Source organism: Alligator sinensis, unplaced genomic scaffold, assembly GCF_000455745.1.
Source record: "Alligator sinensis unplaced genomic scaffold, ASM45574v1 scaffold1250_1, whole genome shotgun sequence".
NCBI lineage: Eukaryota > Metazoa > Chordata > Crocodylia > Alligatoridae > Alligator > Alligator sinensis.
The window spans coordinates 75,513-103,255 of NW_005843527.1; the positions used below are offsets into that span (position 1 = coordinate 75,513).

Genomic DNA, 27,743 nt, shown 5'->3' on the forward strand with positions numbered 1-27,743 from the left:
AGCCCAGTGATCTTCCTGCAAAATCGGCTGGCTGCCTCCTTGAGTTGGGTAGACCCCTAGTTAATGAGACAGGTAGTGAAAGCTGTCATCCTGGACTGACTGCAGATCTCAGAGGGAGGGAGCCACGCTGATTTCAGAGTAACATCTTTCCTAGGGATACAGCCACCCTTCTTTCTCTGGATATTAGGCCTGTGTGAGTCAGCAGCGATCCGATCCGGCTTCGGATCTGGCTGCTTCGGATGGCAGCGATCCGATCCGGAGCTCCGGACCGGGTTTCCACCTCAATCCGGCCGAAACTTCAGACTCTGAAGCTTCAGAGCCACCTCGGAGATCCAGCCATAGGGTATAACGGGGAATCAATGAAATATCTATAAACTTTGTTGTTTTTTGTCTGATTTAGATGAAACTTGCAGAGATGGTAGCCTCTGCTGAGAGCATGAAGCCTGCCAAGTTTCAAGACAATTGGTGCAGAGGTTTGGGGGGGAACTATACCCCAAATTCTTGAAAGCAAAACTCATGTCACGTGTATGTGTTACACAACGGGGGGTGAAATCTGCAGGGATGGTAGCCCCTGGTGAGGCCACAAAGCCTGACAAGTCGCAAGAAGATCGGTACAGGGGTTCTGGGGGAACTGCACCTCAAGCTGTGGACAAGCAAAACTTGTGAGATGGGCGACACCGTGTGTGTTAAGGCGTAGCGGGGTGAAAGCTGCAGGGATGGTGGCCCCTGCTGCGGCCATGAAGCCTGACAGCTGTCGAGGAGATCGGTGCAGTCAGTTGCACAAGCACCCATGTCACGAGTTTTGCCTGTCAGCAGCTAGGGGTGCAGGGCCCCAGAACCCAGAAGCCCTGCACTGATCTCCTCAACAGCTGGCAGGAGTCATGGCTGCAGCATGGGCCACCACCCCTGCAGTTTTCAGCCTGCTGTGCCTTAACACACACACAGTGTCACCCATGTCACGAGTTTTGCTTGTCTGCAGCTTGAGGTGCAGTTCCCCCCAAACTCCTGCACCGATCTTCTTGAAACTTGGCAGGCTTTGCGGCCTCACCAGGGGCTACCATCCCTGCAGTTTTGACTCCCCTGTGGTGTAACACGTACACGAGACATGAGTTTTACTTTCAAGAATTTGGGGTGCAGTTCCCCCCAAACCCCTTCACTGATCTTCTTGAAGCTTGGCAAGCCTCATACTCTTTGCAGAGTCTACCACTCCTGGAAATTTCATCCAAATCGGATGAAAAACAACAAAGTTATAGATATTTTATTGTTTCCCCATTATACGCTATGGCCTGATCTCCAAGGTGGCTCCGAACTGCTTTGGAAAGCCTAACGAAGCCAGCGCTTCAATCCGGACATGCTGCTTCGGATGCTGAAGCATTTGAAGCTTCTTCAGATCTGAAGCAGGGTCTGAAGCCTCACACAGCCCTACTGGATATGGACCAACTGAAGTGACTTTTTGGTTTACATTTGATTCGTGGGTTATATAAGAACTGGTGAACCCAGTTCATCCCTATCTCTGTTCATCAATGCCTACCAGGCCTTACAAATCTTTTAATTCTCTGATTTTCCAAGTTTCTTTTAAGTGGTTAGTGTGATTTGCCCATCTACCCCTTTATTTTCCTCCTTCATACCTGTCTCTCTCAAACACACACTCCCAAATTACTATGCACTCCCAAACCACTTTCTACTTTTACTGTGAAGTAGAATTACATTCATTTTGCAGACTGGGAAAATGAGACACAGAGAAATAACATGACTCGCCCAAGGTTAGGCATAGTCATTGTCAGAAATGGAAACAGAATACAGATCTTCCTTTTTACTAAAAAAAACAAAAAACAAAAACCCCAAAAAATTCTTTAGTTTTTTTTTTATTATTACTGGTACATCTTTTTCAGTTATCTCATAGGTTCTAATTTCACTAGAAAAATAGATGAAGGCAAGCATTGTTATAAGATTAATACTTAACTATGAAGCAGAGATTAAATTAATTTTTTCTATAGAATCAAAGCATGCAGGAAATTTCAAAAACTGACACACACACGACTGAAAATTTCCCCTATAACACAATACTAAAGTACTGAGGAATATTGTTTCTCCGAGGCCAGAAAATATTTCACAGTGCATTTGCTGACTCCATCAGCTCATCTCCTCCATACACTTAGCAATTTTACATTCATGTGCAGACTTAGTGACACTCAGCCCATCTTTGTGAGACACACACCACTATTGTTACTATGATGAAGATTGATTAGCAGTCACTTAGCAAGTAAAATATTTTGGGAGGAATATGAAAACTTAGGAACTTTTCCCGTAATGTGCAGTGACAACATTTTATTTAGTATTTGTCCTTATTTAGCTGTAGCATCATCTATATACTTTGCCGTCAAAACAGTCTCTCTTTTCATAGGCATTAGAAAATAAGATGTGTAACTATATCTTACTCGAGATATTTTTTACAGCTTACATCAGTGGTTCTCAACCTTTGGTATCCTACATACCTCCTGCCGATCGATGCAGCAAAAGCGAAACCCAAAGTACCACCTTGGCACTTCTGGTTTCACCGCCGTGAGCCAAGTCCCACTTTTTCCACGGCGGGCCCGTGGAAAAGCAGTTTGTGTGGGGCTTCCCTCCCACGTATACCATGGGTTGAGAAACACTGGTTTACATGAAAGGGATTTCTTTCTTTAAAAGCAGTTTAGTTGGAGTGAAAATGCAAAGGGCACCATCAAGTGTCTAAGCAGGGTAAATGCAGAATGTATCAAAGAAACATGATTTATTGCTAATTAGTGTGTCTACAGAGGGATTCCTGAGCATTTTGCAGCCCAGTTACATCAGAGAGCCAATAAAAATGAAAATAAGATATGTAAGCTACAGCATATATATCAGAGGTAAATTCTGTAGATGAGACAAGGTGGGTACTAAGTAGCACGGTGACTATATTCCAGCAACAATGACTGAACTTCACACAAACCAGAGGCCCAGGGAGCTAGTTTATTTAAATTAGAAGTAGTGGTAAGATAGTGTTAGAATGATGTTGTGGCCATGATAGCCCAGATATTATGTGAAAGGCAAGGAATGTTTTATGGTGATATATTTTATTAAGCCAACTTCATGGTTGGAATAAAGTTAGATAAGCTTTCAAATGTAACACATTTTTTATCAGTAGTGGTAGGAATCATGTAGCCCTGCCAGAAAAGAGCTGAGTCCTGAGATAAAATTTGCAAAGGATCAGGGAGCTAACAGGGTATAAATATGTAGGGAAATTGTTCCAACTGGAAGTAGCAGTATAGAAGAAAGCTGTTACTCTCACAGTTGAACAAAAAGGAGGGATCAGGGTTGGCAGAAAAGTCTGGTGTTAAAGTGTATGGAGAAATCTAACCACTGCTAAGAGAAAAGGCTGTAAAGACAGGGGGTCAGATCCTTAGCCTTTGCTTCATCCCATTCACATAGTGGAAGCAGCACAAAGAAACTGAAGGGCTGTCTGAAACGAACATCTAAGAAAATGAGGGGGGGGGGAAATACAGAAGATGCTTTAAGCTGTCTTTGCTCACCTCATATGGCTCTGCACCAAGCACTGCTTGGCTGGACCTAAGTGCATGGCCCAAGTTTCAAAAAGGTGAAAAACTACAAAAAATATTTTTAACAGGATTGTGTAATAGACCATGGACAGATACATGTTTATGCTAGAGGGGGTAGGAGGAAATAATGGAAGAATTAGGAGACCATCTGGCTGAAATAGCAGCAAAAATCTGAGTAAAAGACCAAAAAAAAAATTTAAAAAAATCATGAAGTAGATCTGGATTTCATCTGCAGAGAAGTGATACCCACAGAGGGTATAGTGTAGTAGGCCAATGGACGTGCAAAGCCAATGGTAAACACTAGCCAAAAGAAACCAAGAATGCTTGGTTCATAACAAACAGGGGTTTTATTAATCAAAGATGCACAGGCTGTTCCATTTCAGCACAGTGTTTGAACCTAAATACCATTAATGTATTCCCCCTAGAACCAGATATACCATGGGCTGGCATAAATTATAAATGCTATAATCCAAGACAGCTCTCCTAATGTGTTTATTATGCCTAAGAATGGTTTGTGTGTGTTCAGTCTTATTCTCTTTATAATAGACTTGCAATGCAGAACTCACTTTTTTGATTAATACTAAATAGTACTTTGTTTTGCCCTATGGTTGCAGTATCTAGATGTAGTGGTCAGAGTACTGAAAATATAAGAAGTAATTAATCTCCAGTGGAACTTGGTTAAAGTTGTTTGAACACAACTTATGGTCTCACATCTTCAGATCAATCATTTATTAGAAATATATGGGCTAGATCCAGGTTTGTGCCTTATTCTCCTCTCCTGTCTTTTTATTCCTGGAGATAGTCTGGGCCCTGGTGTAATTTAGAGGAGCTTCAATACAGCTCTTAATTATGTCTAGTGGTAAGTACTTTCAAAGAAAACAGAGGCACTAAAATTATACTCAGTGAGCACATCTACATGAGCATATTAATGAGCAGCAATAAACTCTGGTGCATGCCATGACTGAGTTTATTGCTCCTGGGCATATGTATAAACATGCTGTGGTCCTGGTCACACATGTTGAGCCAGGTTGGAGCAGTCTTGGCTGACAGAGGGCCCAGGGAATCAGCCTGCCGGCTCAGGGCTGCTCCTACCCAGCTCAACTTGCTGCGGGGGGCTGGCTGGTATACAAGGGTGCTTCAGTGAAGGGCTAACAGGCAGGCGGCTCCTGCACTGAAGCATCCTCATGCCCCAGCCACCCAGATCAGCAACACCTGCCCAGGTATTGCTGCACATGAAAGAACTCCTCAGCAGGACACTACTTGTATTGACAGGTACTAACCTGCTGTAGAGTTTATTAGTTTCCTGTGGCCTATTAGGGCCACATGTATAGATACCCAGAGATTTACTGCAGAGCTAATTAGGCAACTCCACAGTAAATGCTGCACACCCAGTTTCCTCCAGCCACACCCCAACATAACCCCTAGGTCAGCGACAGGGAAAGTAATAGTGACATAACTGATAGCACCAACACATTTACAACTGTGGGGTGCTTAAGAGGCTTAATTGACATGGCTTGATTTCTAGATTCAAGGTATGATCTATAGCAGGAGAGACAGGGAAGAGACTGGGGATGGAAATCCTCCACATTTCCCCCCCGGCCCCCATCTTCAAAAGCCTGGGCACACAGCTTCAGAAAGCTTTGAGCCCGAGAGTGCTTTGTCTGGAAGGGCCCTCTTCCATATCTAGAGAAAAATCACACAACACATAATACTGGCTATAACAAAAATACACATAGAACATCAAGGCACATTGGGCAGCTGAAATAAAGAGATTGGATATTAGCTGTGAGCAAGATTGCCCATATAGTATGCCCATAGTAAAGAATTAATTGTATCTGCTGTCAAGGGCAATGGGCTGAATCAGCTCTGCCATGAACTGATCCTCAGTAGGAATTCCAAGGATTCTAGGCATTTCAATCCTTATCACAAAGCACTAAGCCAATCCTCTCCAGAATAGGAATGTGAATTAGTAGCAAGGGAAACTGATGTTTTATTATTCATATAAAATTATAGACTATTTAATAAATGCTTTTTTAAGAAACTCATTCTATGCTGGGGAGGCCACATTTACCAGGTATGCACATGGCTGGTAGAATATGTACAAACTGGGTAGCAATACATTGCACAGGAAGAGTAAAAATCACTTTGGCATCGAAGGCACCGGACTGGAACGCAGGCTTGGGGCTTCCCTCAAGGGCTCATCAGCTGTCCTCAGGGTGGCAGAAGGAAATATCCACAAAGAGGTGCATCCAAAGACTCATAGAAGAGATGAGTCTTTGGATGGTAGAGATGGTAGATGGGAGACTTGAATCCTAAAAGTCAGGAAGTGGTTCCTGGAGATGTTGTGTCCAGAAGGTACAATATCAGAAAGATAGCTAAGGAGGAGGAAGCTCTTGTAGTTAAGGCATTATCTGGGGAACTGGAACGTTGGATCAATTTGTTCAGGTTTTCCACCGACTTCCTGTGTGACCTCGGGCATGGCACTTAGTTTTTCTATTCCTTGATTTAGCCAGGGTAAATTCCATCTGCCTAATTCCCAGTGGTGTTTTTAGGTGCTGAAATACAATGATGATGACTGCTGTGAAAAAGCTTATAAATACATTAACCGGCTGCGATTCCCCCTCCCCCCCGCCCCCCCCCCAAAAAAAGAAGAAAAAGAAGAATGCAAAGAACATTTTAAAAAGAAACACATGTTTTTAATATGAACTCTGAAGATTTCAGTATATACTTTGGGACATAGCAATGTGCTGCAGAAGAAATGTATGAGGGCATATCCAGAAGGGAGGTCACTTGACTTTAGTGAGTCAAATAATGAGTCAACATTTCCAGCAACCACTTTCTGACTTTAGAATATTATTCTCACTGAATTAACAGCAAGAGACATTTTTTTTTCTTTTGAATAAGCTCATGGAAGGATACAGTGTTGCTCAATTCTACTTCTGGGGCATTTTCCTGTCTCTTTCCTATTCTCTCTCAGGACACAGATTTTTACAGCGATGGCTTAATGACAAAATGAGATCTTTTCACCCTTGGTATCTATTCCCTTTATTTCAACCATCTAAAGTATAAGCTTCCCATCACTGGGATCAATAGCACTGCAAATCCACCGCTCCAAAATTCTATTTGGATGTGGATGAATGCAATACTATTGTTGGACTGCATCAGAACCAGAACTTCTAGCCTTGCTTTATGTGAAGCAATTCGTTTTATACAATTGAACTGTAAAAAGTGGCAGTAGGATTGCTTCCCAAGTAGGACTGATCTCCAGTGATAGGTGTAAACACTAGTAAGAAAGTGTCTACAAGTCCCACACCTTTTCAAATCATGAGCCAGAGCTCGCTTCAGTGGGGAAGGAGGACATGTATGCTTCATTTTACTAAAACAGCACTCCTTTTAACTTTAGGAAGTTTCAGCCTTATCCTAAGACATACTAAACACAACTATTCCTACTACAATCAGTGGGATTTATAGGGTGTTTATCTGTGTTCATGGCCAAGTCTTTAGCTGGTATAAATTGATGCAGATCCATTGACTTCACTTTACCTCAGAACAGGATCTGGCTCTTGAGGTCTCCTGGAGCTGTGACTTGGTAAATGGGACTTAAAATAGTTTAAAATTCTTCTTATACTAGTACTGGCATAAGAAATTAATAGTAATAATAAATATAGATATAGATACTAGGGATGTGCGAAGCTTCGGTCCCTGATTTGATTCGGTGGAGATCCAGCCTGATTCGGTGGCCGAATCTCCAAATCTGAATCAAATCAGAGGACACTTTAAACTCTCCGAGTTGATTCGGAAAGATTTGGACAGATTCGGCAATTCGGATGTAGATACAACTTTAAACGTTTTTTTCTACATACCTCTAGGTAGCAGGGGCTTTGAACTCTATGGTGCTGGGGCAGCTGCAGCGTCCCACAGAAGTGTGGGGGGCTCCCCAGTGCACTCGGCAGCAGACCCAGAAGTGGGCCAGAAGCACTTCTGGTCCACTTCCTAGTCCACCGAGGAGCATACTGGGGGGCCCCCCCACGCCCGCCCGGCGATTGGTCTGGGGGGAAGCTGGGGTCCCTCCGTGGCCGATCACCGAGCCAGGGAAGGTATGGGGGGCCCCACAGCATGCTTCCTGGCAGACTCAGAAGTGGACTGGAAGTACTTCTGGTCTACTTCTGGGTTCGCTGCTGAGTATGCTGCAGAGTGCCCCCATGCTCCTGTGGGACACCCCATCTGCCCCAGCACTGCTACACTCTACCTCAAGGTATGTAGAAAAAAAAACTTTTAAAGCTGTGTCTATGTCTGAATCGCTGATTTGCTGAATCAGCATCGAATCTTCAGATTCAGACTCGGCTGAATCGAATCAGGGACAGTGATCTGAATCAACAGATCGAATCACTGTCCCTGATTTGGGCCGATTCCGAATCGAATAGGGCCCGTTTCGCACAGCCCTAATAGATATTCACTTAAAATATCTTGCTGGATTAAAAGCTTGGGAGCCTAAGCTGCTTCTCATTTACACCAGTTTTACATTGATAATTTCCATTGACTTAAGTGGAGTTATTCTTGATTTCTACCAATGTAAGGGCCAAGAGAATTGAACGTGTGAGGATGTCTATATTTTCTCCTAGTGCAAAGCTATATTCTACTGACATTGGTTTATCACAGAATCATAGAAAATCAGGGCTGGAAGGGACCTCAGGAAGTCATCTAGTCCAAACCCCTGCTCAAAGCAGGACCATGCACAACTAGATCAACCCAGCCAAAGTTCTGTCTAACTGGGTCTTGAAAACCTCCAAGGATGGAGAGTCCACAACCTCTCTGGATAACCTATTCCAGTGGTTTACTACACTCCTAATGAGAAAATTCTTCCAAATAGCTTCCCTTGTTGCAACTTGAGATTGTTGCTACTTGTTCTGTCATCTGCCACCACTGAGAACAGTCCAGCTCCATCCTCTCTGCAACCCACTTCAGGTAGTTGAAGGTGCTATTAAATCTTCTCTAAGTCTTCTCTTCTCCAAACTAAACAAACCCAGTTCCCTCAGCCTCTCCTCAGAAGTCATGTCCCCCAGCTCCCAAACAATTTTTGTTGCCCTCTGCTAGACTCTCCAATATGTCCACATCCTTTCTGTAGTGGGGGGCCCAAAACTGAACACAGTACTCCAGATGTGGCCTCACCAATGCTGAATATAAAATTATCACTTCCCTTGACCTGCTGGCAACACTTCTACCAATGCATCCCAGTATGCTGTTAGCCTTTTTTGCAACAAGGGCACTGTTGGCTCGTATTCAGCTTACTGTCCCCTGCAACCTCCAGGCCCTTTTCTGCAGAGCTGCCCGGTCAGTCAGCCCCCATTTTGTACTGATGCATGGGATTGCTCCATCCTAAATGCAGGACTTTGCACTTGTCTTTATTGTCATTCTGAATCCTAGCCCTACCCTACAGCATATCTACTACTCCCCCCAGCTTGGTGTCATTTGCAAACTTGCTGAGGGTCCACTCTATGCCACCTTCCAGATCACTGATGAAGACATTGAACAAAACTGGCTCCAGGACCAACCCCTGGGGCACTCTAGTTGGCAGCTGCTATCACGTGGACAACAAGCCATTGATTACTACCCCCTGAGCCTGAAGCTCCAGCCAGTTTTCTATGCACCTTACAGTCATAGAAGGCAATCAAGTTGGTCAGGGTATGACTTGCCCTTAGTGAATTCATGCTGACTGTTCCTAACTACTTTCTTCTCCTCCAAGCAATGCTCTTACATTCCTCCCTATTTATTTGTCCAAGTTTCCACTTCTTATAAGTTTCCTTTTTGTGATTTAGTTTACTGAAAAGTTCCCTGCTAAATCAAGCTGGTCTGCCTTACTTGCTAATCTTCCTGCAGGATGGTTTGTTCCTGTACTCTCAGCAAGGCTTCTTTAAAGTACAGCCAGCTCCCCTGGACTCCTGTCCCCCTCTATCTGGCTTCCCAAGGGATCCTGCCCACGAGTTCCCCGAGTAAGTCAAAGTCTACTTTTCTGAAGTCCAGGGTCCTTACTCTGCTGCTCTCTGTCCTTCCTTTCCTCAGGGTCCTGAACTCAATCATCTTGTGGTCACTGCTGCCCAAGTTGCCATCCATTATACTACATTCCCCACCAATTCTTCCCTGTTTGTGAGCAGCAGATAAAGAAGAGCATGGCCCTTTGTTGCTTAGTTCAGCACTTGCACCAGGAAATTGTCCCCAACACTCTCCAAAAACTTCCTGGATTGCCTGTGCACTGCTGTATTGCCCTCCCAGCAGATGTCAGGGTGATTGAAGTCCCCCATGAGAACCAGGGCTTGTGATTGGGAAACTTCTACTAGCTGTTTGAAGAAAGCCTCATCCACCACTTCCTCCTGCTCTGGTGGTCCAAAGCAAACACCCACCACATCAGCTTTGTTGGTCTCTCCTTCAACCCTAACCCAGAAACTCTCAACAGACCTATCTCCAGTTTCATACTGGAGTTCTGGGCAATCTTATGGCTTTTACATAAAGTGCAGCTTCTCCTCCTTTTCTCTCCTGCCTATCCTTCCTGAGCAGTTTGTACTAGAGGTGCACCGATACATCGGTCTGATATTGGATCAGTACCAATATAAAGAAAATTGTCTATATCGGATTTTAGCCTGATGGGGCTGATAAATGCCTGTGTTGCACGCCACTGCAGCTCAGCATAGAGCAGAGCCAGCAGCATGGAGAGCTGCCTCCAGCTGGTAAATCAGAAGGGGAAGGGAAGGGGAGGGAAGGGGTGTGGGGGGCAGATCAATGCCCCCCCAAGGTGAGGGAGGGGGCAAGGGCAGGCACTGCCCCGCCAGGGTGGGGATGGGGTGTGGAATGGAGGCACGGCTCGTGGGGTGGGGGCACTGCTTGCACCCTGGGAGGGTGGGGGTGGGGGGGGCATGTGCCCCCAGATCTGTAGGGTGTGGAGTGGGCGGTAGCTGTGGGTTGGAGCCAGAGCTAGCGCTGCACAGGGCTGGGCTCGAAGCGGGCTTCAGTGTCACTGGGAGGAGGCTGCAAACACCCCAAATTTCACCGCAGCTCCGCTCCCAACCCCGCACTGCTGCTCACTGCCTGATGTAGCCCGGCTTTTCCAGCACTTGGGTGGAGGCGAGGCGTTCAACCTCACCACCACTTCTTGTAGCTCTCTTGCCTGTTCTCTGAAAGACACCACCAGGAGGCACCACTCATACCAGAGGCACCCCCCAACCTGGCGGTCACTGGAAAGTGCCTGCAAGCCACAGTCCCCAGAGTGGCAAACCCAGACCTGGGTGGGAGCCTCGATGGTGAGCGGCCCTGCCTGGACAGAAACCTCACAAGTGCAAGCAGAGGCAGTGGCAGTGCCTCTGGCATTGTGATATCCCAGAGCCATTTACCTTGGTGTCTTAGTCTGCCTTCTTTTACTGCCCTTTTTCCAAGCACACCTTCCCTAGCAAACTCGCCTGGAAGCTGGCCTGTTTACTGCTCCTTGGCCCCAGAAGTTTCCTTCTTCCCTGCTTCCTCACACCAACCTGAAAGGCTCTCCACTCAGAAAGGGGAAGCGGGGGGAGCAAACTGACTTGTGAATTGAATTGCAAACTGCCTGCAAAATGCATACCCTATTTGCCACCCCTGTTTGCTAGCTCCTGGTCACCGGGGGAGTCCCCTTTTATACCCTGAACTGGCTCCACCCCCTCGTTAGGGTGTCTGTCAGGTCCACTCAGCAATCACTCAGCCAGCAATACTCCCAGCTTCTCAGAGCACACACCCCAAACACACCCGGCCCACCAAACACTCAGCAAGCCCAAGGCACAGGCAGCTCTGGATCACTTAACTTCCCTGTGCAGAATCTGGTGCCTGGCTTCTCTTCCCCTTCCTCCTCTTGCTCCCATCAAACTGCCTGTAAACTGCTTACTCTGTTCACTAGCTCTTTGGTCACTCAGGGAGTTTAGATTTGGCTCAATTTTTCTTTCACTATTGAGAAAAGGAACAGCTTTATTTTGTGACGTTGAATACTTGCGTTGTTAAGTTATAAGCAAGCATAAAATAATAAAGGCAACCATAAAAATAGTGAAAATATTTAGTGCCATGTCCTTTCTTCTTCTTTGCAGCTATGAATGGTACTAGATGAAAAAAAATAATCAAAACCCTGGTTCCTTTGTGGTGAAGGAAAAGGACGATCTAGGGAACCTGGCCAGTAAGAGCACTAATACAGTGACATTATACTCACCAGCTGGCAAACTCGCACCATTTTTCCTAGGTATATATTTTTCTTTTAATATCTAGCATTAAGAATACCTTTCCCCATCTTCTAAAGTTAGCATTATAATTGTAAGCAGGCAGGCTATCCTAGAATTAATTTTTTAATGAAATTCCATTATTAGACAATAAGAGATTGAGGACTTTTTAATAGCGATTTTAAAGACAACCTTCCTCAAAAGGAAACATAATAGGATCCTATCCTTACCATTCGTTGTGCTGTATGAAAAGACCCGAAAATCTTACCCTGCCACCTGATATTTACCTTAGACACGACAGGAAATTCAAACTGGAGCTTTAGCGGACTTAGTCAAAGACTAACTGGAAGTCTGAATTTTGTAGCGTGAGAAGCTTTGGTTTTTATTTGAAGAGGTGACAGTTTTTTATCTTTAGCAACGATACCACATTCACTCCAATATAAGAGGATCTCCCATTAATTAGTTTCTATATATGGAGCATTTATAAATTTGTTATAATTTTCCAGGTTTAGAATCTAAGTATTGGAGGGTTGTCTTGAGTTCCCACCTCCCCCCACTAAAGCACGGAAAGCAGTGGCTGAGGGGTGGGTGTCAGGTGGCCCCCTTGCCCTCTGGCCCACACGCTTCCTCTCCCTGCACCCCCTACCCCCATCCTCTGCCCTTTCCCCTTTTAACTTCCCAGTCTCTGCTTCTTTGCCCCCCAAACTCCCCCAGTCTCTGTCCCTTCCCCAGCCCCTTCCAACTTCCCAATCTCTGTCCCTCCCCGCCTTCCCCCCACCTCCCACTTTACTTCCAGATGCTGCTGTGCTCTGGCTGCTCCTCCCTGGATCCTTTACCTGTTCATTCAGCAGTGTTTCTACCTGTGCTCTGTACCTGGGAGAGACCCTAGCCTGAGCTCCAGCCAAGCTGCACCTGACAGTAAAGGGTGGGTGGCAGCAGACGCTGCAGAGGGGGCAGGAAGCTGTTGTGAGTCTGACTTTGGCCCTGACCCATACACAGGGCCAGAAAGAGCCTTAGCAGCTGCCTGCTCTCCCCTCTGCTTCCTATGCAAATATAAAATAAAGGGCTTTTTCCCCCATGCAGATGGGGGGGGAGGCGGTGGCGGTGGGGGGGGGGAACAGGAGAACTCATCTTATAGTCAAGTAAATACAGTACTTTTCCCTCAAGAGTTGCTCGGGTGTTTCAATTAAAAAGAAATTAATGAGAAAAACCTGAATAAAAATAACTTCCCCATCTTGATGAAGCTTGATTAATTTGCTTGGTACCTTAATGACATCATCTTGCTAGTGTTCCAGATGTCCATAGCTTACAAAACAAACAAGAGCTTCTTTCAGGCCTTCCTGATACATTACAAAAATGTGAAAAAAGAAACTCCAACCAAACAAAAAAACCCATACACACACTAGGTTAGTGCCCCCCCCTCCCTTTTTTTTGCAAGCTACTTCTATATCCCGTAGTATAATTTATTTGGTAGGTAGAGGAATCTGGAATTCCTGCCAGTTTCTCTGTCTTTTAATGTTCTCCGGGCTCATTTAGTTTGTGGGCTTACTGTAATTCAATGATTAATTTAAAAATGAGAGAAAATTGTGGAGAAAGTAAGAAATAATTTAACCAAAGATCAAATGAAAGTATCCGCAAAAAGTGAAGGGTTTGATTCTGCTCCTCCTTGATATGAAGGATGGGATACGAATACCAGTATATCATGTGTGAAAGGGAAAGGAACTGCACCAAAGCAAGATGACAGGAACAGGGCTTCAATTATCCTCTACCATGGAGCATCTTTGAAGTTCTGAGACTACAAGGCTAGGTACAGACATCACACACAAACTGGTTTAAGTGATCAGAAACTGCTTTAAACCTGTAACAGAACAGATGTTCAGTGCCCATAAACCAGTTTGAAAATGGCTGACACAAGTTTGAGATACTACATTCAACCAGGTTTATCAGACTTAACTGGTTTGGGTCAAACTGGTTTATGCAATGTCTGTCCCAGATCCCTTGCTGATTTAAGTTAAATCAGACACCCCAGAATCCTAGCATGCTCTCTGAGCTGGGCTAGGCTCTCTGCCCCACAGCAGAGTTGGTCCCTCCTCTCTACTCCCTGGCTGGAGCTCGGCACAGACTGAAGGTGCCCCTGCTCCCCCCCTCACCTCCCCATCCCTTCTGCCTTACAGACATCTCAGCATTAGCTAGCAGAGCTATGGGCTCACTCCATCCCATCTTCCAAGTCGCTGCAGATGTTGAACAAAATTGGCCCAAGGACCAACCCTTGGGTCACTTCAATTGATACCGGCAGCCAACCAGACATCAAGCCATTGATTACTACCCTTTAAGTCTATTGATCCAGCCAGTTTTCTGTCCACCTGACAGTCCATTCATCCAATTCGTACTTCTTTAGCTTGCTTGTGGAATATTGTGAGAGACCATATCAAAAGGCCTGCTAAAGTCAAGGTATATCATGTCTGCTGCACTCCTCACATCCACAAAGCCAGTCATCTTGTCATAGAAGGCAATCAGGTTGGTCAGGGCATGACTTGCCCTTGTTGGATCCATGATGACTGTTCTTAATCACCTTCTTCTCCTCCAAGTATTTAGAAATGGATTCCTTGAGGACCTGCTTCATGATTTTTCCAGGAACTGTGATGAGGCCAACTGGTCTGTAGTTCCCTGGATTCTCCTTTTTCCCTTTCTTAAAAATGGGCACTATATTTGCCTTTTTCCAATCATCTGGGACCTCTCCTTATCACCGCAAGTTTTCAAAGATAATAGCCAGTAGCTCTGCAATCAAATCAGCCAACTCCCTTAGCACCCTTGAGTGCATCCAGCTTTTCTGAATAGACTCCAGCCTGTTTTTTCCACTGTTGGCTGCTCACCTCCTCCCCAAACTGTGCTGCCAGCTGCAGTAATCTGGAAGCTGACCTTGCCTGCAAAGACTGAGGTAAAAAAAGGCATCGAGTAGTTCAGTCTTTTCTGCATTAGGTGCAAACAGAAGTGACATTTTTTGTCCAATTTGGCCACAGAAAGTGGTCTATAGCCATGACCAAACACACGTGCATGGCTGCAGACTGCTTCAAAAATGACTGATCATGTGAAAATCTGAACCCTTATTGCATGAGGGGTCAGATGAAGATGTTTTGAAACAGAGCGTTTCTCTGGTATACCCGTTAGCATACCCCCGGTATACCATTTAAACGCTAATGGCATGCATCTGAAGGCATGTCAACCATTTGGCGGGAAGTCCCCAGGCCTGTTAACCCAATTTAATTTAATTTTTTATCCCTACACAGCACTGACTACTGTAGTTAGAATCAACTCCTGAATGAAACAGAACTCTGGCAGGTGCCAAGTGATTTCTGAAGAATGTGCTAGCTCATGCCTGTTCTGCAGTAATCCCCAAGAAACTATTTGACAGTTCATTCAGAATAGTTGGATTTAGTTTGGTCTGGCTGCGTCCTCCACCTTCTACAACATTCTCCATCCTATACTCAGGATGCCCCTGTTCCAGGGGCTAAGGGCTGTTTGTGATGTAAGGCCATCACTCAGGGGATCTCCCATGTGCCAGGAAGATTAGGGTAGGGGTGGATCTAGCAGCTTTCTGGCCTTTTTACAGCAGTAGCATAAAGAAGCCAGAATGCAGCCTGGAATCAAGACTTGAGCTCTCTAAAGTCTTATTGTACTCTTGGGGTACTTGTATAAAGTGAGAGAAAAGGGAAGGATCCTCAGGACTCTTGACAGGACTGCAATTGATAGGACTTGTGGTGGAGGAAAACCTGGGGTGTCACTTTTTAGAATAATGAGGAAACACAAGCTCTATTAGTGATCCCCAGGCACCTAATCCATGCTCAAACCTGTGCTCCCACTTGCATGTGCAATGATTCTTAGAAGTCCCCTTTCTTATCATCACACCTTGGCCCTTTCAGCTGGCTAGGGGCTGATATTTGCTGGTGTAACCCAGGTACACCCAAGGGTGTGCCCTATTCTCAATCAGCTGGGATGGGTAGGCAGGAGGGGATGCTGTGAGAGGGATGCCAGAATTTCTAGCAGATCCCTCTGTCCTCAATAGTTAGCCCAAGCCCAAAGTTCTTAACTATGTACAATTTATTGAGTTACCAACACACACATCTATATAAAACTCTTTAAGATAGATATAATTACAGAAATAGATACAAATATACATATAAAGGTCTGTTAGCTGGAGGAAGTCGGCCCTAGGGAGGGCATTTGGGTAAGTACCCGTGCCTCAGGCCCAGAAGAGGGGTGGATCTCAGGACAGTCAATCCAGCAAGTTTATACCACAAGTGGGTTAGCTAATAAAGACATCCTTACAGAGCCCATTATACAGAATTAATACACCCAACTATTTATAACACCAACTACAACAATAGATACCGAACAGGAAACATAACTATACCAGATATCAGACGCACCCTATATGGGTTCCAACCACTTGGTCCCTCAAATGGGATAGGGTCTTCTTCTCCTAGGCCCATTCCCCCCAGGGTCCCTTGCCCAGGGGTGCCTCCCCTGTGGGACCCGGGTTCTCAGTAACTCACAGTCCTTCCTCTGGGGGCTGTCGATCTGGCTTCTGGGTCCCTACACCGTCTCAGGCCTCCTGGAGCCGTCAGCCTCAAGTTGAGGGTTCTTCCCTCTGGGCCCCGGGCTCCATGTTGGGCACCCAGAGAGCTCCTATGGGAGCTGAGCCCTCATTGACTCTGGTTCCCCAGCCTTATGCTAGGGGTCTTTCCCCTTCCCGGGCCCAGCTCTGGGCACCGGAGCTCTTTTAATTAAATGCTGAGCCACACTGTGGAGCTCTGGTTATCTGGCCTAGAGCTGGGGCTAACTTCAGCAGCTTCAAGCTGCTCCTATGGCCAACTCTCTGTGTGCCAACCTGAGCACTACGTGGGGCCCAAGCACCTTCGAGCTGCTCCCAGGGCCAATTCTCCATGCACCGATCGATGCACTGTCAAGGCTGAGGCAGGGTCCAGATGATGGTCTTTTCTAGAGCTCCTCTCTCCTTGCCATCCCTTGCTGCATCTGCCCAGAGTGCTGAGCACGCTGGGCTTTTATTTACAGCAGAGGCTCCGCCCCCGAAGTCATACAGACCTGCAAAGCGCAGTCTTCAATCAGGTCCAGGGGCTTCTCGCATCCCCTACCTCTGAGCAGGGGTGGGGCAAGCCCCTCCCAGCTGTTACCTGATTGGTGGAAATGTTCCACCAGTCTGAAGTGTCCTTCTCCAAGATGGGCTTTCCAGGCAAAAGCAGTGAGCCCGCCACACTGGCATTGGCAAATGGGTTATTTACTGGTTTGCCTGTATTGCAGTGAACTGGGTATGGTATCTGTGTGCTTGTTAATGGATGGAAGCAGAACTTCTCAAATCTGCATCGTAGGTCCTACATGCCAATAAAAATTTTCTTTTGCTTATCAAGGAGGAGGCTATAATTATCCCCATTGTTATTGTGAAGTGACCATAGCGTGCAGCAGGCTATGAACTGCCAAGTCCCACATGATTAGAGACTGGTTATAATATTATTATATCCACATATCTATTCATTAGCTCTTGAATATGAAAAACATGAAAAAGAGCGAGAAGAGTTAAAGGGCCAACATTCAGCTTCACAGTTACTGGGCCAAATATAGCCTGGGGTAACACCATTGCCACCCATGGAATGACACCAGAGACTAACTTGCCCTGTTGCTTTGCAAAGGTGTCAGGATTCCCTGCTGCAAAGTCCCATGAAATGCTTGGGGAAAAAATTCAGAGCATATATTCTATGGAAACCAGATGGTGTTTTGATTAACTATTACTTTCAATGATCTGCAAAGGAGTAGCAGGAGGGCCTTGTAGGGGTTTCGTGCAAGTGCCAATCTTATCTTAGATGCAATCAAACTTTGATTTTTTTTTTCACTCCTCCAAGCACACAGTCAGTGTTGACACTGACAGTGTAGCCATTGCTCTAAAAATCATGCAATTATTTTGTTTTATATTTAATATTATGGGGACCATAATTGCTCAGTTTCTGTAGCATTGACATTTGTATTAAGAACTCAGCAATAGTAATTTGGATACTGACTGGTTCAGAGTTCTTGCTTCAGTAGTGGGTCTGGTTTTCCTCTGATTTACCACGAGTGACTTTATACCATTCCACTGACTGGTTTGTTCAGGTGCAAGTGGGAGGAGGAGATGCTTGTAGCCTAGATTATCAGGCCCTTGCTGCAAAGATGAACTTTGCTAACTGTGCCTGTAATTAGATTTTGACAAATAAAGAACAACGCAGTCCCAGAGTTTGGGGAATAGATGGTTACTGCCAAACCACAATAAATGCCTTTGTCTGGAACTCATGAACTAGTAACATAGCTAGGGAGGGTGTGCCCTTGTCTAATATTCTCTTGCAGTAAATTCTCAGGGTCATTTTACAAGGTCTCAGATAGATGTCATGGAAAGAGCAGAGTAACAACTTTTTTATTTCTCTAAAGAAAGGAAGAGACAGTGGCACTCAAAGAACCAGATGGCATTGTTTTGTGTTCCTGTCTAGAAGGTGTGCAAGCACACTCCACTACCCACCTTGAGACAATGCTTTATTAACTGTGAGCCACACCTGAGAGAATTTGAGTTACCTCTACAGCTGAGCTCCAGCTGTACAGTTAGGATCAGGATCCCAACTTCCTCAAATTCAGAGAGTCTTAATGGTGATCTGATTCAGTTTTATCTTGATTGCAAATACCTGTGTGAAAACAGGAAAAGAAACAAGAGGCCATGTCTGCACAGCACCATAGGAGTGGCAGGAACTTTTGTGTCACAGAATCCAGTCCTCTGTATTTGCAGGCAACCATGTTCTATAATCAAGTTTAGAAAACCTGTGAAGTCTAATCTTAAAACTAATTAGATGTGGTCGGCCCTACTAAAGGCTGGCCCTGAATCTCACTGTTCTAATGATCAGAAGACTTCTTCTAATTTATGCATGCTCAGTTTATAGCCAACTGTACTTTGCTAACATTGTCCATTAGCTTAGATATTCTCCTTTCTGGATGGTTACCCCCCCGTATATTCATAGTCAGCCTCCTGGTCTTTATTTTGCTAGACTAAACAAGCCAAGCTGTATGATTTTCATCCTCTAAATAGTCTCTCCATCCTAGTGGCCCTTCCCTGTGTTTGTTCTGGTTTGTATAAATCTTTTCTGAACCTGGGTGACCAAAATTATACATATTATTCTAGGTATCACCAGTCCCTTCTACAATGGCACTAACTCTTCCATATATCTACTAGAATATCTTGTTGGATGCATCCTAAGTTTACATCTGCCTCTTTTCATAGCTACACTGTTTTCCTGTGATCAACTAATACACCAAGCTCTTTCTCCTTTTTTATTGTTTCCAACTGATGACCTTCAGCATACAGCAGAAATTCTTGCTTGTACATAAGTGCATGATATTGCATTGTGTGCTCTTGAATTTCATCCAATTTCTATTACTTCTGTTCTCAAGGTAATCTAGTTCTTCCTATCATGATCCTCCTCTGTACTGACATCTACTGATTTACTATCACCAGCGAATTTTGTAAGCATATACCTTTTTGCATCAACATCAATAATGCAAATATTAAATGATTAGTCTTGAGACTGATCCTTGAGAATAACTGCAGATTTTCCCCATTTTAAGAAGCCTTAAAATGTATGTTTGTTGCTCCACTGTGAGACTTCCTTTGAATAAGTGTAATTGCTACATACTCGGGCTCTGCAAAGCTTCAGGAGCTGATTCAGCGGAGATTTGGCCCGATTCAGTGGCCAAGTCTCTGAATCCGAATCAAATCAGGAGATCAATAAAAAGGTCCCAATTGATTCAAAGCTCTCCGAATCGATTTGGAAAAGATTCAGAGACCTTTGGAGATTCAGGCAGTCCCCGCTCACTGCCGCAGGGAACTGGACCAGGACTCCGTGCTGGTAAGTAAGGGGCGGAGGAAGGAGGGCTGGAGAAGGGGACCATGGAGGGACCCCTGCCAGGCCCTATCCCCTGCCTGCTCCCCAAGCCCCCCTGAGCACCCCCCAGCCCCTGCCCACTCTCGCAGCCACATTGATGGCTGCCCTGCTAGGCCCAAGCTCCCGGCTCCTTAAAAAAAAAAAAAAAAAAAAAAAAAAGGCCCACCGGCTGCTGGCAGGAAGGGAGGGAGATCCCCACTGCCCCACACTGCGTGGGAGGCTCTGTCAATCCCCTGCCCACTCTCTCCCCTCCCATGGCTGCCCTGCCTGCTCCAGCTCCCGGTTCTTTAAAAAAAGCTCCACACTCACTGGCTGCTACAGCAGCCATCAGGGCTTCTGGGGGCTCATAACAGAGGCCCCCCACGCAGCACGGGCAGCAGGGATTGCCACCCCAACCTGGCAGCAGCTGGTGAATTTGGGGCTTTTTTTTTTTTTTTTTTAAAGACCCGGGAGGGTGGGGCCCGGTGGGGGAGCGCAGCCATTGACAGGGCTAGGAGAGTGGGTGGGGGATGGGGCCTGTCCGATTCAGATATTCGGCCAATTTGTCAGCAGTTGAATCTCTGAATCAGATTCGGCTGAACCAATTCGGGACAGTGATTCAAATCACCAAATTGAATCACTGTCCACCGAATCAGCTGAATCCAAATCCAAAGTGAATACTAGATGCTTCGCACAGACCTACTACATACCTCATGCTAACACTTTAACCAATCTAGTTTCAAATGTCCAATGCAATGAAATATCTACTACTTTTTTAGCAAACCACTGCATAGTTGAATACATTACACCTATAGGAACAATATTTTTCTGATACTCAGCAGTGAACAGTTGATAGTCATTTCATTTCTACTAAGTTGTTCAGATGACTAACTCTTCATTGCTAGATGATAACAGAATACAGTATTACCCTGAGTTCTGTATATGCAGTAGACTATTTACTTACTGTTAAACCAGTGCATCTGAGGCCTTTCAGTAGAAGGACAAGGTTACAACACTGTACCGATGAAGAACAAATGTAGGAGCATATTAATATCTACCTATTCTGTTGGAATAGGTCAGGATAAAATCCCACTCCAAGGTCCTGATTCCAGATTATTTCCACAAAGTCACAGCAATGCAACTGATCTCACAAAGTCCATCTTGAAATAAAATAGCCATATAGTTCCTGACATGGGGAAAACAGACAACCAAGAAGCATAATTAATTTCAACCCATGTACATTTCTTACAAATTAGTCTTTTGGCCAGCAGGCGCAAGGTTCATCCCCACCCAGAAAGGAAAGAAGACTTAACACACTTAATTGGAGGCTGCTGCAAGATTCAATAGTCCTTGGCACTACAGAGATTAGTGACATGGGGTTGGAGGACTTGTACTTCCTGATTAATCCTTAGTTCTTCCCCATTCTATGACTTCTCAGAATGATGCCCAAAAATCTTTTTGAAATTCCCAGGTGTAGTGGTGATGACCCAAATGGGAAAAGAGCTTCTGCTGTAAATTCTCCAGTTTTGGAGGATGCTGAGGAGATTGCCTGTTTTCTGTGGCTTCCTTTCCACACAGCCATAGCCCTGTTTTAAAATCTGTTCCTGGAGAGCAGTTAGGCATAAATCAGTTTCTGGAGATTTTGTATTTGTCCCCCTGCCCCCTGGTTATGTCTGAATTTACAAGTACATGATAATTACTGTGGACTTTAGCCAGTAGAGGCTGTTAGCTATAATCTCTTAATCCTGACAGTCAAGGTTTAACAATGTTTGTCACAGTACACCTCCAGCCCCTGCGTCATCTCCTCCAGAGCATCTCATTTGGACCTCAAGACTCTAGCCAACATCTTTCCTGGAATAGGAACCCCTATTCCCTTCCCTCTAGATTTTAGGTTTCAGTCCCCATGCAATCACTGTCAATCTCAGATGTAAAGTTAGCTCAGCACCTTCACTTCTGTTCTCTCTCAGGTGAGTGGGCGAGTCCACTAACTTTTAAAATCTGGAATCACTCAAAAACTAGCTTACGGTCTCAAGTCAATTTGGTTGGACTCAAATTAGATGTCAGTAGTACACATCATAATGTATAATGGCTGGAAGACTGATGGGTAAAATAGCAGTGTTGCTGCTAGGAAAATGTTTTAGGACAGTACTTGTTTGAAACATTGCCTTGTACACTGCACAGGTGGGTAAGGGGAAAATAATCTAAAACAGCATCAAATATATCTGTTCTTCAGTTAGGCCAGGGCTGTCCAACTGGTGGCCCATGGGCCACACGTGGCTTCCCTTCCAAAGGGTTAGCATAAAGCCTACAGGCACCTGCCCCGCCACTCCTCCCCCCCTCGCCCCAGGTGCTCCTGCCCCTGTAGCTGGGAGAGTGCTGCAATGCCTGAGCTGCTTGTATGGCAGAGGCAGTTGGGCTACCTCTGGTAGGTATGTGAGGTGGGTGGTACACGCAGCTGGGAGGGAGCTAGGCTGCCAGTGCTGCAGGGCCGACTGTGCGGTGCACATGGCTGGGTAGGGAGAGAGCCAGGCTTCCCACTTTGCATATGGCGAGAAGGTGCTAGGCAACCCATGGGTGGTGGGGAGCCGGGGGGGACAGAAGTTGTCAGATGTCTGGTTTCACGAGATCCCCTTTTGACACTGATTGCAAACATACATATCTTGAATGTCATAAAGTTTAAAAATAAAATTGAACTTTCTGAATTCTGACTACCTCCCCATTTCTTTTCCTTCTCTTGCCTTATCCCTCTGCTCAGTTCTTGGCTTTCTATTTTTGGAGTGAAACTTCTCTGTCCTGATTTTTTTTTTCTGTCAATACTTGCTTTTTTTCTTCTCATGGATGAGTGGAGCTTTATTGGCAGAAAAAGGGAATAGAGCCCAAAAGAAGCAGTGGCAGCAAATGCTGGCAGCAAGACGTGCACACCAGATAAAGAACACTGCTTGCCCTTGGCATTGGCTTCACTCATTCAGTTTTGCCACTAGCCTGACCAAACTGCTTAGGCTTTTTGCAGTTGTACATGAATCCTACGAAGTCCCTGTCTGATCCAGCATTGGTTGATAAGTTATCTGTTGCTACCTCTTTCAGTCAAATGCTTTATTAAGAGATCTTTTAAGTCCTCTTTTTTATGTCTTTATGTTTTAAATTCTGAACAGAATAATATTCAAAGAGAAGATTGTTCAGGGGAAGTCAAGAATACAAAAAATAAAAGAACTTTCAGACTATGTGTTTGTACTGGCCCTGATTAAAAGTATGGTGTTGAAATATCTGAAACAGTATATGAAAGTGACTTTGAAAAAGCTTCTCTTGAAGAAAAAAAAAGAAGAAAGCTTAGGAAGGATGTTTGACTTAGCTTTGTTAGTTTGTGTGTGTGGGGGTAATTAATATAAACTCCCAATGGTATTTATGTAAATTATTATTATTGTTAAATATTTCGATTTATATCCCATCCCATCCAAAAATGGTCCAGGATGGCTCACTATAAATTAGACAGCCCACAAGATAAGAAACATGGCTGATTTTTTGTGAGTTTGGGTTTGCTGGTAGTGTGTATGAAGATGGCCGTTAGTATGTATGTATGGTTATATGTATATGTTTGTCTAGCCCTTTGAAGCTTCATACCTAGAAAAATAGCAATGATGAGGAGGAAGAGGGTGGCGAGGGGTTACCTCGTTCTAGATGGCTGGTAAAACAAAGTTTCTTAAAAACTGGCATAAAAAGTCCTGTTTTGGGACAGATACCCAATAATCTAAGAACTGACAAATCTGAGTACTGTACCCACTAGGCATCTATGCAGATGATAGGTATTCTCATTTCAAATTCATTGTTTCAGACTTTCTTTGTAATGATTTGCTCTAAATAAATGCATGTTGTAAGGAAATAATAAACTGAGCTAAACTCAGCCAAGATGGTCACAGTACGTTACAAAGGGATTGCAAACTAAAATCCTGGTCCAGAGGGGAGGGGAACATGGGTTCCCATCCCAAGAAAGATTCTGGCTAGAGGTGAGACCTACGCAGGCGGTGGAGGTGAACTTATAAAACTGAAACTGTGACATGCAGTTCATTAAACCTTGATGGCCTGGAGCAAGACACCCTCACTAACAGCTTCTTCCTACAAAAGTTCAAAGCAACTATTTGTATCAGTAATATGCCTGTAGCTCAAACACAATCATAAAAGGAGCTGGAGACAAGCCTTGCTAGAAAGCCAATAAACTCTTCTCCAGAAACTGATGTATGCATGATATTGCTCTCAAGTAATAGCTTTTTTTTCTTAAAAGCTATAACAGTGGGATACATTACAAGCATTTCTGCAGTTCCTGCTTCTATTCTGACCTATTACGTCTGTTTTTTCACATTCCCTATTAAAAAAAAAATTAGCATGGCTTCTGTCTTAAATTATCTCCACTTCAGCTAATTGATGTTAGAGTTAAATAGCCAAGCACAGTATTTTAGTTTTGGAGCATCTGTATGAAATAAAAAAGCTGATCAGAAAGACTGTAGCTTTGTCAACAAATGAAGCAAGACAGTTGGATTTCCAAGAGGGTGATAATCCCTGCTTAGCTTTCACTTTCAGAACAAGACAGACGCATTTAAAAAAAAGTGTTAGTTGAGTTTGTGGTACATATCATAGGAAAAAGATGGCTGTCTTTCACAACACACCAAACAGAGGGAGCCTGAGTGTAACCAAAACAAATCAAACAATGAGGTCCCTAAGAAACCAATAATTTCAATATAGCAGAGAACAATAAAATACATTTTAAAAACATCTTTCCCTTATCCAGAGAATGGAAAACGTTTTCCCTTTCATAGTCTCTGTGTTAAAGCAAAATGATCTAGCTGGAATGGGATTCAAAACTTTTTCCCTCCCAGAGAGGCACCTAAGCATTGTCACCAACAACAAGACTAGCAGACTTACTCAAATACAAGATCCCCCCCGCAATAATAAGATTCTACACACAGAAAATGTATAAGTTTATTATAATTTTCCATGTGTGGAATCTAATTATTGGAGGATCATCTTAAATGTCTCCCTCCCCGCTACTACAGGTGGTGGGGAAGAAAAGTGATGAGGAGGCAGTAGTGGGGCAGGTGTTTGAGAACAGACAGTGGGAGAGGCAGTAGGGGGCAGGGGATAGGGGGCAGACAGTGAGGGAGGCAGGCAGCTTTTCCTCTGCTGCCCACCCCCCTCCCCGCACCATACCAGCCCCTCCACCACAGCCTCAGGTTGTCCCAATTCCCGCTTTTCCCGTTTCCCCCCTCCATAACACTTTTATCACCGACGGCCTCAGGTCCCTGCCCCACCTCCTCCCATCTCTCCCCCTCCTGAAGTCTCTCTCCCCCTGCCTGCCCCTCAGCCCTCCACCCTGATCTGTGCTCTGAACCAGCTTCTGTCCCTGCTGCAGCCCAGGGCATGGAGCATGGCTCCAGCCTGCCCCATGCCAGCAGTGTGGAGCTGACGCTGCTATTCTAGCCTGGCCCCAGAGCAGCAGCAGCAGATCTCTGCCACTACTGCTACAGGGCTGGAACAGCAGTACCGGCTCCACACTGCTGCTGAGTAAATATGGGAGTTTTGTTGAAGTGGATGGAAAGGCTTGCTAGAATAAAGGTTGCAGTTTAGTCTATCTTGCCAGAACACAAGCCTGAAAAATGATGTGCTCTTCAGATGCTGGAGAGAGGTGAGGAGATTTGGGGACATTAATATATAGATTTCACCAGAGACTTAATGCTCACATCTCAGTTCCAACCAGTTTCTACTGACATCCAAAAGCATATTTTCTCCAAGTAACAGCACAGCTGCCATAGACACATTACCCAAGTGCTTAAACACAGATTCCTAAAACTTATGTTCTGCCTGGCCCATTCATTTAGCTTTTTCTGGAAAAAGATGAGAACCTTCTTAAGTGAGTCAATTAAGAACTAGCCAAATTCTTAATGTTTTCACAAACTAAATATATAGTTAATTAGCTGGGTCCACACAGACATATTAGAAGACACCTTCTTGAACTTTATCCAGTAACACACCTGGTCAGGGGACAGCTAAAGTTACTTGCATTCCTGGATTTACAGCCAAATCTTTTGCATAACAGTTCATCTGAATTCAGCCTTCAGTCTCTTGAGGAGTCTTAAGCTGTGCATCTATTTTCTCTTGGGGAAAATCACTCTCAAACTATCCTTATAGCGTTTATCCACTGGCAAACTCTCCTTAACAAGATAAGTTCTAGAGTTATTTCTTGGCTAGGACAGATCTCAAACTGCAAACAGTACTTGCTCGGTCTCTCTCTCTTCATTCTTTCTTTCAGCATTACGTGATAATTGACACCTCTTCCCTAGCTCTGCTTTCATTTAGCAAGTTGACAACGCTTTTGTAGTATTTCATAAATTCCATCTGAACATCTTCAGGGTCTTCTTCCAGGCTGGACTGTATTAGTTTCAGTTTGTTCAGCGGTGCAGCTTTGAAGTGAAGCAAAAAAATAATTAGATATATTCATTTTGACAAAGAAATACACTTATAGTTTTGAGTTCATAGGACAGTTCACACTGAACAAGCCATTTGGAATCCTTTTCTGCACAAGTGCTGATGTCCAGCATGATAGATAATATTAAACATGTGATGCATCGTCACTACATAGTAATTCAGTTAATCTCTTTGATGGATTAAATCCCTTCAGCCTTTGTTGTCAAGACTGACATTTTTGCTTTTGAGTTTTAGAAGAAAACTTTCCCTTTCCACTTTGGATAAGGAGCACTGATGGAAAATAATTATAATAAACATATTGGACAGGTTAAGGAAAGTTTTGTTTGCTGTAATGCGGAAGTGATTCCTGAGACTCTTCTATTCCAGTCTGACAATTCTGTGCCATTTTTCGTGCATGCACTTAACATTTTCCAGGATGACTATTTAGTTTTATTGTGCTACTAGCAAATTGCCCATCATGAATGATGGAGGGTGCAGAACGGAGTACTACCACCCAGCATCCTGTGGGGGCGCTGCCACCGGAAGCCCCACCTTCCCCTTCCTCTCTGCCGGCTGTTGCTTGAAGGGGAAGGGGGAAGGGGAGGGGAGGCGGCACAGCTCAGCGGCTCCCTTGCACCCTCTGGCTGTAATGCTTTGGGCCCTCGCAGCCAATCGGCACATGACCTCTCGAAGGTACAGGCGCAGTTGGCCCAGAGTGTTATGGACAGACAGACAGACAAAGGCTTTTATTATATTAGAATAAACATTTATAGCCTTTCCGTAGAATACAGCAATCGACACTATCAGGCCTCTATGATTCAGACAATGTCTTTTCCTCTACGTTCCTTAATGTTAGTCATTGCTAGTGGCAGGTTTGAAACTCCTGTAGTAAAGCCAAGTTAAAAGGGTTTTTTTTGAGAAGGTCTCTCTCTGTCTCATGCATGCAGTCATCTTCCTCCATCAGAAAAGCTGAGGGATGATTTTGCTTCTCACAATGTGCAACTCAGAGCAATTCCTTTGGAATCAGTTATAGTGGGGTGACAAATTAAAAGAGGAGCATCACGTTGTTTCATTTGTAATTCATCTCCGTTTCCAGCTCCACGAAGCAATGTATTCTCCTGAGGACCAAGTAGCCTCAAATAATTTTTATATAGAAGTATGTGCATTACCTTTAAACTAGCTTCGCCAGGGGATGGGGCCACAGGGGGAAATGATGACACTTCCCAGCCACGACAGGTGACGAGCACAAAAAGTACCCAGGTAAGTGGCAGGGGTCCAGATAGTCCTGGGTTCAGGGGGGCGAAGCATACACCCACAGGAGCCCTTAAATGCCTCTACACTAATGCACATAGTATGGGGAACAAGCAGGACGAACTTGCCCTCCTGCTAGCTAACACAAACCCGGACATAGTGGGGCTCACTGAAACGTGGTGGGATTCAACCCACGACTGGGCGGTAAACAACAAGGGCTACAGACTGTACAGGAGGGATAGAACAGGGAGGAAAGGCAGGGGTGTGGTGCTCTACATCAAAGAGCAATA

At 44.8% G+C, this 27,743-nt stretch overlaps 1 long non-coding RNA gene across 2 annotated transcripts; it reads right to left on the minus strand.

The window, feature by feature from the left end:
- Positions 1–1,862: 1,862 nt before the first annotated feature.
- LOC102387909 lies at positions 1,863–26,193 on the minus strand. 2 transcript variants are annotated; one of them, XR_001359214.2, is made up of 4 exons: positions 25,770–26,193; positions 20,714–20,935; positions 18,413–18,519; positions 1,863–6,130 (listed from the first exon to the last, which is right to left on the minus strand). It is a non-coding gene; the product is annotated as an uncharacterized LOC102387909 (long non-coding RNA). The 2 variants fall into 2 exon arrangements; XR_003092364.1 differs by having other exon boundaries at positions 20,714–26,193.
- Positions 26,194–27,743: the final 1,550 nt, after the last annotated feature.